The 11,444-nt window shown below is 41.1% G+C and overlaps 1 protein-coding gene across 19 annotated transcripts in view; it reads left to right on the top strand.

Moving 5' to 3' along the window:
- The window catches only part of EPB41L3 (erythrocyte membrane protein band 4.1 like 3), a 245,232-nt gene that overhangs the window by 96,097 nt on the left and 137,691 nt on the right, over positions 1-11,444 (top strand). For 2 of the 19 annotated variants that reach the window (XM_045887012.3, XM_045887008.3), the window contains exon 1: positions 573-1,244. The exons of 16 other annotated variants lie outside the window; for them this stretch is intronic. The gene's annotated coding sequence lies outside the window, so the exon portion shown is untranslated. Of the gene's footprint in view, positions 1-554; positions 1,245-11,444 lie in introns of those variants that run through there. One more of the 19 variants, XM_045887020.3, reaches the window with a different exon arrangement.

The following is an 11,444-nucleotide window of genomic DNA, read 5'->3' as shown; positions in this document are numbered from 1 at the left end:
ATCTCTGAATACTGTTCTATTTGCATTATAATTTTTTGGTGGTTTAGAAAAGCAAAATATATCAGAGGCACAAGGTACTGCATTAAGTTCAGCTAGCTAATCCGCTTCAGACAAATACTTTTTTGCAAAAGAACATGTTTTGTGAATGATTTATCAGTAATAAAAAGTAGCCACATTATTTAATTTGTGAACCCCTTTTAGGTGAAGGATTGAGAAGATACAGGTCAAAAGTCAGTGTCTCCGCAAAGTATTTACATTTAATTTTCAGGTCATTTCTTCTGCATGAATGTGATTTTAGGTTAGAGGCAGTTTTTGCCAGTTCTTGTATAGGGTTTGGACTTTGGCCAACTTTGAATTGTGTTGAAATAGGAGACCAGGGAATTTTTTTTTTTTACTTGATTAGAAACTATTTTATGTATACATTGGTTTTTTTTAGAACTGTTTGGTCAAATGCATTAAGGGGCTGCCCAGGTGCAAGACAAGCAACCCTTCATGTACTGAGAGATGTAATATTGTCATCAGTTTGTGAATCTTTTCTGGATTTACTCTATGTTGATTAAATATGGCAGGAACTTTTTGTCCAGGGTATGGTCTTACATGTTGTAATATACATATTCATCTTTTAAGTTAGTGCTTTAAAAAAAGTCTTAAAATTCACAAATTAGAATTCATGTCCAATTGGTGACGTAGAACTTCATTCAGGAGTAAGCCGAAAACTATACGTTTGAGAGAGAGAATTTGTGAGAATTTGGCTATAATGAAGAGAGATATTACTTATTTACTTGACTGTCCTGGACATCTTTGGTTCCCATAGTGCCTTCCAAGTATCCAGACACCGTTCTGTCCTGAATGTCAGCTTTATTATGGGATATAGACTTACTATTGAAAACCATGAATCAAATTAATCTTTAGCACCACTTCATTTAGAGAGATCTTTAGTGGTGCAATTGCTGCATCTATTTCTTTCAAAAGGCTTGCTAGCGCTAATTTGTTGGGAATTCGTCAGGCACTCTTGGAGTGTTCTGCTGTCATTTGATTTGCCTTGGCAGCAAAGAATTGTGTGCTCAAAAGCAAGGACTGGAGCAGTGAAGTCATTGCCCTGCCTGGTGTTGTGACATCACTATGGCTCAAAGGAAACAAGGGTGGGGCAGGCAAAACCAGACGGTCTGAAGCATCTTGCTGGCTTTAACTTTGCCTGATAAATGAACGAGACTCTCCTTTCGCAAGTTGAACTGCACCATAAGGTATTGTTTGGAGGATGGGAAGGTAGATGTGAATTCAAGGCTGCATAGGAAAGTGTGTTTCATAGATCAAGGAAGAAGAGGGTTGTTTTTTTTGTGTGTGTGTGTGAAATAGTAGAAATCATTGAATTTCCCTTTTACTGGGTAAAACACTATACGTAATCTTTAAAAAGGGCCATTTAAAAAATTATCCAGAGAGCAAGAATAATGAGTCTATATTTTTGTTTATGCACAGAGCCAGTATTTTTTTTTTTTTTTACTATTCTTTGTACTAAAATAGCATTCTTGCTAAATTTTTGGTTTAGATTATTAGTATTGTCTTTTAAAAGTATGTGTTGTCTATAAAGATAGTGTGTTTTCTGTGTAGGCGGTGTTCTTTCCGATTTATTTTTGAGTGATGTGATGGCAATTGGCAATGATGGAAAAAGCTAGAGATCTCACAAGTTTACAAGATATCTGCAGTGATTTGGGGTAATTGATTTCCATTTAAATTGTTCAAATTATTTTATAATTTAACATTTTAATCCTAACTTAGATTTCTAGTGCACAGATGATCACAGGCATGTTTCACCCAAATTAGTATTGAATAAATTACAAAAGGAAGTCTGAAATTCTGAAACTGTAAAGTACATTACATGTTTTGATTTCTGCATGTAATGTGACATGAGCATGAAGAAATGAAGACTCCTGGAATAGCTGCAGATCTTCATTGTCTTTTCTATACCTCCTTGGTCAAGATGACTATCATTTTTTTCATGTGAGTGTATTATGCATGTAGAGGCTCTGGGCAGTTCTTCACTGTGTAGCGATTCCAGAACAATTTCCAAAGCAAGGGGGGAAAATGGGAAGAATGACACAAGTAAAGAAGTTGAAATTGCAGATCACTTGGTGGAAAGGTCTTCGGAATTGCATTTTTAGACCTTGCGGTGATTGGTTAAATTGCACACTTTAGAATTGTAAGCTTCTATTAGCACCAAACCTCTAATTCTTTTGTAATTTGCAGTGCAGAGAAAAAGCTGACAACTTAATTTTTAGATTGCTGACATTTTGATACATTGTTCTTACAGCTCTTCCTTACAAACTTAAAAAAGAAAAAAAAAAAAAGCAGAAAGGTCTGTACTGGACCTAGGAAAAAATGCAATATTTAACTGCTTCGTGTATTTATTTTTCTCTCCAGTTTTACTGAGTGAGTGAGTGCATGATGTGAGTAGGAACTTATTTTTCTTGGAGTTTCATCCCCAAACCAAGTACAGGTCTAAACACTTATAGCACTGAGTAAATATTTATGGACTTGAATGAAAAATGAGGCCATTTGTGACTTATGCTTCACTACAAGAAATATTTGAAAAGGCTTCAAAGGCACTGCTACTCTATTTAAAAATGAGAATTACTGGACCCATGTCTGCAGTCATTATTTTTAATGGCATGATCCTCTTCATAACAAGCTTGCTATTCTGCCCATAGCTTGAATGAGGTAGGTTCTGGAGGTTTTGCCATATCAGAGAAGAAAATACTGCAGGTACCTAGAGAAACAAGAATGGCTTCTTTAAGGGAAGATCTGCAGGCGGCCTGCTTCCTTTCCTGCCGGCTCTAATTGGTGTCATGGAGGACATCAGTGTAGAGGGAATTCTCAGAAGATGAGGAAGGGGATTGGACTGGTGTGTGACAGAAGCTGAAAATGGATTAGGGCTGGGTGATGATATTGATCCTGACGTTGGACTAAAAAGAGAAAAACTATTTTCTATTGTAGGTCTCTCCTCTTTGGTCATTTTTGTACATAGTGCTTACATTATCAAACAGTGAGTTTCTCTGTGTCTGTGCAAACCCCAATGTCATCATTTCTACAACAAACATATTTTTGCATTTTAACATGTCTGAGTTAGAGATATGACTTACCGTTGCTCTCAGCCATGTGGCAGAGAAAGCAGGCAACTGATTCCACTGATTGGAGCATGCGTCCAAAATTGGAGATTGGATGTCAGGTGATTGGAAGATAATCGTGGAGTAGTAACGGGCACTGGTAAGAAATGGTGCCTCACTGATAAAGATGCATAAGGGATGGCATTGTGGGAAAGCATGGACAGTAATAACTGAGTTGGCCTGCAATTCAAAGGAGGCAGAGTCTGACCTCGGCCAAATTATTTTGTTTCTGTGTATTTATTTATGCATAGAATACCTAAATAAATCTAAGAATTCTTTAACTAGAAAAGAAAAATTCTGATGTATGAGTCATAGCTTGATTGGCAGAGTGCTGTGTCTCTTACAATGAATGGTGTCATGAATTTTATGGAATATGGTTTGTCACTTGGGTGTGCAAATTTTTTTTATGAAGAATACTTTATAATCAGTTCTTATTTATATGGCCCATTCTGTGTATTTGTAATTATTTTTTTAAGATTTAAAAAAAATTATTTAAAGAGAGAAAGTGCACACAGGCGGCAAGAGGGGCAGAAGGAGAGGGAAAGAGAGAATCTTAAGCAGACTCCCGCTGGGTGAGGGGCTTGATCTCACTACCCCAAGATCATGACCTGAGTGAAACCAAGAGTCAGACACTTAACCAGCTGTGCCACCCAGGTGCCCCAGTAATTATGTTTCTTTTGTGCATTACTTGATAGGACACATCTATTGAATGGTCTTTGTATTCTGTTTTGGTCCTTGGAAGATGGTTGGACTTTGATTGAGATTAGTCCTGGTACTTCAGAGGTCAACAGGCCTAAATTTAGCTGGAATGTAGCCTTTACACTAGGGAGCAGTAGGAGACGAGTCGAAGGAGGAAGTGTGGGGCCTGCTTGTGGAAGGTTTTGGGATATGAGACGAAAGGATATTTTGGACTTTACTAGATAGTAGGGAGCCAAGGAAGGTAATTGAATAGGAAAGAAGAGTGTTTATCTGGTGATGAATGTAGGCTGTATTGGAAGAATAGGAGTCTGGAGATAGATGATCTTTTGTTAATGGCCTAATCCAGAATTTTTCAGAAATTGATTGTAATGATTTCTCCTCTCTGTGATTGGTATTTTGGCAACTCCATATATTTTTTGTGGTCACATTCAGTTGGAGATTAGTTGTTGTTCTGGGGCTGTTTAGAGTGGAAGATTAGATATATGGAAGATGGGAAGATTTTCATGCTGCTTATTTATCCTTCCAATTAAAACATCTTTGTTATTTTAGATATTAAAAAATATTGCATGCTTACTTTAAAATATGTTCTAGGGGCGCCTGGGTGGCTCAGTGGGTTAGGCGTCCAACTCTTGATTTCAGCTCAGGTCATGATCTTGGCGTCATGAGATTGAACCCGGTGTTGAGCTCCCCACTGGGCATGGAGCCTGCTTAAGATTCTCTCTCTCCCTCTCCTTCCCCACCCCCCTAAAAAATAATATATAAAAAATAATAATAAAATGAAGTAAAATATATTCTAAAATACTGAAAAACAAAAAGCTCTAGAGACAGCTGCTGTTAATATTTTTGGCAAACATCCTTCCAGAGCTATCTCTTGGAATGTCTAATATGCCGCAGTGGGTCCTGGAATCAGACAGACTTGGGTTGGGCTCCCAGTCTTGCTATTTAATCGTTCTGTGACCTGGATCAGCTTTCAACTTCCTTGACTCTGTTTGCTAATTTCTAAAATGTCCATAAGGTTTACATCTCAAGGATATGAGGATTAAGTGATACAAAACATGCAAACCACTGAACACAGTATCCGATGATGTTTCCTAAGTGCCTAGTAAATAGCAGTAGCTTTATTTTGTGTATGTAGGGACTCACATAGGTACATAATATTTTACAAGAACAGATTTCTAGCTTAAACATTATATGTAACCATTTTCTTTTTTATGTAACAGTATGTCCTGGGAAGCTTTCTCATGTATACAAATTTATATCTACATCATTATTTTTAATGGGAAATAAATATTTTCTTTGGGCCCCATGCAATACTGGTGAAGGATCATTACCTTAACGATGGTGATTATTTGAAATCTTGTCATCCAGCCCCTCCTCCTCCTGCTACTTTCTGCTTGTACTTTTCGTCATTGTCTTGTAGCACACACATCAGGGTGCTGTGGTGAAACAGGACATTAAGCAAAATTAAAATATCTAATGGCAGTTGCGTGCATTTCAGTGTAATGTGTGTGTACTTAGTCTTAATAAACTAAAACAACCAGGCTTTCACCATATATTTTTTGATTTCTTAATTCATACTGTGACCAGAGTGTATTCACAGACAGAGGACCTCCCCTGGCACAGCCTAACCTTGAGGTCCCAGGTACCCACTGTCTCCCCTCATGCATCGCGGCATCCCCAGCAGGTAGCAGACACCACAGCCTGTAACTGAACTGGACTCTGAATTCAGAGTTGAGACACTTCAGAGTCTGGGATAGTTTAGGAGGTGTGGAGGCATGGGGCTTCCAGAGAAAGGGGGAAAAAAAAAAGCTGCCCTGGGTCTTGTTCTGATTTCTGAACCTTGCCTTTGTCTTCAGCAGTAGAGGGTTAGCGAATGTCGAACTCTGTTCACAGATTTCATGCAGATTCTCCAGGGATATGGGCCACTCTGTTATGTTAAAGTCAAGCCCATGGTTTTGACTGTTAGTTTTACTTGAAATCCATGTTGTTTTCCTACATTCATGTGGCTGAGGAAAATAGCTGTATGATCCCAAGATGGCACTAACTGGCATGGTGGACCTAGGCTACTGCTAGGTTGCCATGATGGAGCCTGAGCCCAAGGATGGGCCTGGGAGTTGTTTGCTTCTATGTAATTTGTATCTAGAGTTACTCACATCATGGAGCTACAGTGTTTGGTAATTTCATTTGAGAGAATTCTTGATTTTTGTCTGCTTTATGCCATTATTTTGTGCTATAGGTGGCAACTTTTATTAACTTGAGCTTAAGAGGAATGCTGTTAGTGGACAAAGTATGGGGTTGGAAAAGATATAGAAGCTGACCAGTTTGCTCAAGACATTTGGAAAGTTCTTCCACTTGAATCCTGAAATCTAGATAGCAGTAATTCATGGGGGAGGAGCTATGTTGTAGAATAGAGAAAATACAGTAAGTTAGAGTAGATATGGGTTGAAATATCTGCTCCCCTTCAGCTGGGTAACTTGGGGCAGCTTCCTCCATTTCTCTGGGCCACGTCCTCCAGCTGTGAAAGGGCAATGATGGTGCCAACGGGCAGGTTGCAATGGGACTTAAATATCCGAAGACCTCTAGAGCCATGTGTAATGAGAGTAGGCACACAGTAAATGTTTGCCCAATTAAGCTACTCTGTTGTTTGCCTACTTTGCTTGTTCCTAGAGACCTGTTAGGAATTGTGAGGTTGCAAAGAAAAATCCCCAAGGGGAGTATGGAATTTTGGGACATTCTACCACAAACTCCATAATCCAAAAGATGACCCTCAATGAGAATATAGAATTTTGTCAAATTTGAAACTCCAAATGATGGTAATAGAGGTTTGCAAGGAATTAGCCACAGTGGTTTTCACATTTTCTTGTGTAACAGAATTTCCTGGGGAATTTGTTAAAAAGCAATTTCTAGGGACCCATCCATAGTTCTCACTTAATAGGTCTGGAGCTGGGTCCAGGCATCTGTATGTCAACAGGTGCTTTTAGCGGGTTCTGATACTGTGGTCCCTGGGCCACATTTTGAGACAGCTATCTTAAGGAATCTTGTCTCAACAACTTTCTAGTTTACTGGTTACTGTCTGGTAAATATGTAATCTGGAAAGATACTACCCTGTCAATAAATAGTACTAATGTTTGAGAGAATGCTCAGCATAAAGAGCCCTGCCTGGTTTCACTATGGCTGGTCCATCAGTTAATCCCTTTTGTGGCCCTTCTAGGAAATTAAGTAAAATTTAAAAGATTAAGGAAGTAGGATTAAAGGTTAGTTTTCTTATCTGTTAAATAGGGATGATAGTAATTATGTAGCATAATGGTCAGGAGTATTAAATTAGTAAGCGAGAGAGGAGCCTGGCTGACTCGGTTGAGGTCTGATTCTTGGTTTTGGCTCAGATTGTGGTCACGGGGTCATGGGATTGGGCCCTGTGTTGCTTGGGGATTCTCTGTCTCCCTTTGCCCCCCCACCCCCACGCTGTAAGTAAGTAAGTAAGTAAATAAAATCTTCTTTAAACTAAGTAAGTAAATAAATAAATAAATAAAATCTTTTTAAAAAATTGGTGAAAATACGAGGCTTGGTATGCCTTCAGTTGGGGTTAGTTTTCTCTACAATAATACAAAAATGGAGTATAATCTGTGAGGAGGAAATGCCTCTATGGGTAAAGGTGATTCTGCTGATCAAAATCATACTGAGCTATTTGGGTTTTACAAATATTCTTAAGTTGTTAGGAAGTTCTTACATAGATGAAAATGAGTAAAACCTTTGTTTTCTTTGCAGCTGTTAGTATTCTTGGTGATATTATATAAGTGGTAAATGGCCGGATTACATTATGATGGATGCTAATTAGCTTTATTTTCTCTGTTCTCCATCCGAAAAGGACACACTTCTCACTTCTCTATGTAGAGAGGCAACAAAACAAAAGTCATTTGTATTTAATCTTTGAATTACATCAGTTCCTCAGTCTCTACAGGTGAGTTCCAGGGGGAGCTTCCAGACCTCGGAGCTGTAGCCGTGGGGCAGCCTCGCAGGCCTGAAGCGGCTTTCGCGAGCGAGATGAGTGACTTAACCATCCTCAGACACTGGCTTTTCTCCTCACTGCAGTGTCTCTAAGTATCACCAGACTTGCATCTTGGAACCACCTGTATGAGTGCCTTGACATTCAGACAATATATGTAAAGGGTAAAGGATGCAATATACAAATATTAGTAAATTTTCATAATCTCTTTTTCTACTTAATTTCCAGCAAAGTGTGCCTTTGAAACATTTATTGGTTTTATCTGTTTACCATCATACCTGTTATTTCTACATGTTCTTATTTAAGAGTTGGATTTCAACCTGGTGCTCTCCTTGCCTGTAACTTCTCCTGGCTAGAATTCTAAACGACCTAGTGTACTGAGGAGCCGCCCGAACACGCGTCTACACACTGCCCGTGGCTGGCTTCCACTCTCTCTGTCTCAGTGAACGTTTTACTCTCCCCCATGATGAATCCAGGTCTTCTCCACCCAGGCCAGCTTCTGTCCCAGCTATCCCTTCTCCAAACGACTCTGGTTCAGGTGTCTGTCAGACTAAAGAAAGAAGTGTAACAAACCAACCCCGTCTTTTGACTCCGCTTCCTCCTCAAGCTTGGAGCCCATGTTTCTTCTTGGCTGCTTGGCCCTGAGCCAGGCTTCTTTGAAATTATGATTTGTCCAAGCAGGATGCTCATTTGGCAACAGTGATGGTTCATTTTAAAAGATTCACTAAAGGATACCAAAATACACATTTAGACCGTAAAGACCAATGACATGTACTAAAGCTTGGCACTTTGAGCCTTTGTAAGGTTTGGTTCCTTTGTTCATTATTCCTTTACTCATTTATTTGTTTATTCCACAAATACTTCTGGAAGGCTCCTCGTGAACCTGGTACCTTGCTTGGTGCTAGGATGACAGCAGTGAACAGGACAAAGCAGACCTCTCTGCTTTCCTGTTCGCCCTGTAGTTTAAGCAGGGGGATAGGCAATAAGCAAATAAATGTGATTTCAGAGGGGGATGAATGCTCTGAAGCAGGACCAGATGACAGTGACCACGGGTGTAGAGGGCTACTTTAGATACTGCCATTTGGGGACTTCTGACATTTTACTAAGTCCTTCTTGATTGTACCCCTCCTCTTCAGGTGTGATACTAATTCTCCATTGTATGTGGTCCGGGGTAGGGACCACATCTGTAATCATTGTGTGTGTGTGGGCCTGGTACAGTGCCTCAAGTGATCCCCTGTCACCGCTGAATAAAGAGCTTTTACTCTTGCCCCCCCTTTCCTGTGCCTTACCTTTCTTGTGATATTATTTTGACTTTGAATACACCTCCTCTTTTTTCTCGTATAAGTTTAATTTCTCCTGCTGTCCTGCTCAGATGTGGACTGTGAAACTAATGACATTTGTTACTTACGTTTGAATTCGTAATTTTATAATCCTTTTTCTTAAATAATGCCCCCCAAATTGTAAAAGCTTTGGTGCTTACAAAGCCTACATCTGCCCCCTGAGCCTACTTCAGTTTCAGCTGCCCCCTTTCCTTGGTCTGACTGCAACTCTAGTTCACCAGAATCCAGAACCTTGACTGTGTCCCAACTCATTCATGTTCTTCTGAAGGATCCTGCAGGTGTACACGACAGACAAGACCAAAGACTCGTGTTTATTTGCAAGTTGGCTAAAAGAAGTCACCGAGCCTCTCTGAGGGAGAGATCTAAATTTGCAGAGCAACCCCATTCTTCTTCCTGTAGAATTATTGCGACGACCAATTGTGTAATTGATGGGAAAGCACTTGTCGAGCTGTAAAGATGCGCACGATAATAATCGGGGGTCTTTGTAGGGATAAGACGGCATGCGTGGGGGAAGGAGCATGTCTGACTTCTTTCATGCTCTACTCTCCCAGTTCTGTGCCTCGGTTTGTTCTCCTCACAAGGGAGTATGTCTTGAGTACTTACTAAGTGCCAGCACTAATGCAGGTACCAACAGTGGAGTGGCGAACAAAATGACGAGCAGTGCCCGCTCTCCTGGGCCTCCTTGTCACCCAGGGCACAGAGATCAGTGTCTGCTTGGCAGTGACAGTCCGCCAGGACTAGTGCAGTGATAGGGGCATTGGGACCGTGAATGAGACCCAGGAAGCTCTCCTACCCAGACTTGGGTTGTGTGGTCCTGGAAGGAGAGGGCGAGATGTCAGACCTAAGACCTGAGCAGTGACCTAGCATCAGCGCATGACAGACACAGGGGAGGGCCTGACTGGGTCGAGGCTACAGGGCATGTTTGCAACGACTGGCCAGTGTGTACAAAGGCTGAGAGGAACAAGGGAGTTAAGTCACTTCAAGGAGCTGAAGGAAACTGCATCTGGCTAAGAAGCAAGATGGGATCCGGGCACAGTGGGGAGATGATGAGATGAGCCTTGGAGGCCACTGGGCCAGAGCTCAGGGCCCCAGGAACCATGTTGCCTCGAGGAGATGCAGAGGCAATGAGGAGTATTGCCCTGTTGGAACATGTGGTCAAATGTGATTTTCAGAAAAGTTACTTTGGCTCTTGTATTAATCTAGGGAATTTCCTTTGTAAGAGACAGTATATCAATTGTTAAAATGACTGTTTTTGAGTCATTTGTTTGAGTGAATGAATGATTCTGTAAACTTATTTAATAAGTCTTGATTCCATAGCCGTGTAGATTTATAACTTCAGGAAATACCTAACCTTAAAAATGCACTTCCTTTTTCTGTAAACTAAAAATAATCACATTTCACAATAAATTTGACCTTCCAGCAACCCTGTGTATAAGTCCTTTGCACATAGTAAGTACTCACAGCAATATTACTGTCCAGGCAGGAATTCAGGGTAGTTTGAAGTAAGGATGTGGTGGTAGAGACGGAGGGAAATGAATCATTGGGAAAATGTTTAGGAGGTGGATTTGTGGTTTGGGGATGTGTCTGGGTTTGGGAGGTAGGGGAGAGGGGAGTGGCCCCACTTACTGCCCCTGAGCTTACATCCAGCAGAGGAGGCCTGGGTTGATGGTGGGGTTGGTGACGGGGACACAGACATCAGGAGTTCGGCCCAAGGGTCCTGTGGGACATCCAAGGAGAGATGTCCAGGAGGCTTTACACAGGAATCAGCCAGCCAGAGAGGTCCAGCTTCAGGGTTGAGACACAAGTCATTAAAATACAAAGGGCATTAAAGCTGGGGAAGATAAGGTCCTAGAGAGAGGACTTTGGGGAAATGTGTTTCAGGAAGGAGCAGTACCTGCCCCCCCCCCCCCCAGTCCCCAGGGGATACTGTTCCTGAGACAACTTTGCATTTAACTGCTTCCAGGTTGACCAGCTCTCTGTAAGGAGCTCAGAGAGGTGCTCATTTCCCCACATGCCCACCGGTCCTGCCGCTTCCCCGCTCTCCTTTCTCTCCCAGGCCCAGGGCATCCTGAGGGTGGTGCAAACTGCAGTGTGTTAAGGAGGAGAGGAAAGTAAGGGAATAGAACATGTATACATGTGCATGGCTGGGATACCTGGACGCTCATAGGAAGACTGGAAGTATGGGCAGTGAGGTATGAAGTGCAGTATGAATTTTTATCCACAGTGTTTTATTTTTTTAAA

Source organism: Mirounga angustirostris, unplaced genomic scaffold (assembly GCF_029215605.1).
Source record: "Mirounga angustirostris isolate CCGP_5_RB_7025 unplaced genomic scaffold, mMirAng1.0.hap1 SCAF_14, whole genome shotgun sequence".
Lineage (NCBI taxonomy): Eukaryota > Metazoa > Chordata > Mammalia > Carnivora > Phocidae > Mirounga > Mirounga angustirostris.
The sequence above is the reverse complement of the archived record's forward strand: the minus strand, read 5'-3'. Positions and strand labels throughout refer to the sequence as shown.